Below are 2500 nucleotides of genomic sequence, written 5' to 3' on the forward strand. Positions count from 1 at the left end.
TTCATGGATTCTGTTCGTAATTCAATGGAGGAATTTAAGAGCACTATGCAAGCTGAAGTGCTGTCCCTGCGTGATGAGCTAAGAGAAGCCAGGGGGGATATTAATCTGTGCAAGGCTGCCTTCTCTACTGGTGTTCCAGCTGTTGCTACTGCCCATAAAATCAAAGTTCCCGAACCACCGAAATATGGAGGTAAGCGTGATGCTAAAGAATTTGATAATTTTATTTGGCATATGGAGAAATATTTCGGTGCTATCCATCTGGATGATCCTGTTGAAAAGATTAACACTTGCACCCTTTATTTTGAGCATGATGCTGCCCTTTGGTGGAGGTATCGTTGTGCTGAAACAGAAAGTGGGCAAGCTGCCTTAGAAACGTGGGAGGCATTCAAGGAAGAATTCAAAAGGCAATTCTACCCTGAAAATGCGAAGGAGTTGGCCATGAAGAAACTCCGAAATCTGAAGCAAACGGGGTCGATTAAGGAGTATATCCGGGAGTACTCTTCCTTGATGCTGGAAACCCCACAACTGCCTGAAGATGTGAAGTTGCTCTACTTTCTGGATGGGTTGCAAAGGTGGGCTGAACAGGAGTTGAAGCGACGGGGAGTCCAGAATCTGACTTCTGCCATTGCGGTGGCAGAATCCCTGGTGGAATTCTCCAAAGAATCTTCGAAGAATGATAAGGGGAAGAAGAAATTCCACAACGACAAAAATGGGGCAAGCAAACCTTATAAGGGAGAGAAGTCTGCCAAATTCACCCATGGTTGGAAAGGGAAGCAGCAACAAGGTGAGTCCAGCAAAGAACCTTTCAAGCCCAAACGAAATTGTTTCTTTTGTGATGGACCTCACTTCATGCGGGACTGCCCCAATCGTGCTAAGATGAATGCTATAGCTGCAAGTTATGATGCTTCACAGCAGCAAGCACAAGGGGAAAAGGCACAATTGGGTTCGATGCACATCATAAATGCTGTGCAGGCCAAGGCAAACAACCAAGCTGCTGGAAGTGTTGCCAAGGCTATTGTTGACTTAAAGCCTCAACCAGGGAAGGCTCTTATGTATGTTACTGCCAAGGTGAATGGATTCAACACCAAGGCACTGCTGGACAGTGGCGCCAATCAGAATTTGGTGTCCAGTGATGTGGCTGCCCAAATGGGACTGAAGCTGTCCAAGGAAACAGGCTGGATGAGAGCTGTGGATCAACCAGCCAAACCATTGCTAGGTATAGCACATGGTGTTCCCATAGAGATTGGCTCTTGGCGTGGGAGTATTAATCTGAACGTGGTCGAGCTGAAGGACTATCACATGGTGATCGGACTGGATTTCATGGAAAGAGTACTGCCTCTATCCTTCACTGAAGATGGGTGTATTCAATTCAGAAGTGGCGGCATGGATTACAGAGTTGCTGTTGAACGAATTCCAGTTGGTACAGGAATGCTATCAGCAATGCAAGTTTCAAAGGGAATAAAGAAAGGAGAGGAAACATACCTTGTGGCCTACAAGGAAGAAGGTATGATTCCTAATTCACTTGCTGTCCCTAATGAAATTGTGTCAATTTTGGATGAATTTACGGATGTAATGCCACCTGAGCTGCCCAAGAAATTACCACCAAGGAGAGGCGTGGATCATGCCATTGAATTGGAGCCTGGTGCTAAACCTCCTGCCATGGTACCTTATCGAATGGCACCCCCGGAGCTTGATGAACTGAAGAAACAGCTTAAGGAGCTGCTGGATGCGGGGTACATTCGGCCATCAAAGGCGCCCTACGGTGCCCCAGTGTTGTTCCAAAAGAAACATGATGGAAGCCTACGAATGTGCATTGACTATCGGGCTTTGAACAAGGTAACCATCAAGAACAAATATCCTATACCATTGGTAGATGATTTGTTTGACAAATTGGGCAAAGCTCAGTGGTTCTCAAAGCTGGATTTGCGTTCCGGGTATTGGCAAGTACGCATTGCTGAAGGAGATGAAGAGAAAACCACATGTGTTACAAGGTATGGTTCATATGAATTCCTTGTAATGCCATTTGGTTTAACCAATGCACCAGCCACTTTCTGTACATTGATGAATAAAATTTTTCACCCATACATGGACAAGTTCGTGGTAGTCTATTTAGACGATATTGTTGTTTATAGCGAGTCCTTACAAGATCATGTTCAGCATCTTAGACTTGTGTTCCAAACTTTGCGTGAAAATGAGCTATATGTGAAGCCAGAAAAGTGCTCGTTTGCACAACCAGAAGTAATGTTTTTGGGACACAAGATTGCGGGAGGCCAGATTAGCATGGATTCGTCCAAGGTAAGGGCAATCATGGACTGGGAACCACCAAAGACCGTTTCTGGGTTGCGGTCGTTCCTTGGGCTGGTGAACTACTACCGTAGATTTATCAAGGGGTATTCAAAAAGGGCAGCCCCCTTGACTGATTTGCTGAAGAAGAACATTCCATGGGATTGGAATGAGAAATGTCAAAAGGCGTTTGAGGAACTGAAGCATGCTGTTTCAG

Source organism: Manihot esculenta, unplaced genomic scaffold (assembly GCF_001659605.2).
Source record: "Manihot esculenta cultivar AM560-2 unplaced genomic scaffold, M.esculenta_v8 Scaffold64, whole genome shotgun sequence".
NCBI lineage: Eukaryota > Viridiplantae > Streptophyta > Magnoliopsida > Malpighiales > Euphorbiaceae > Manihot > Manihot esculenta.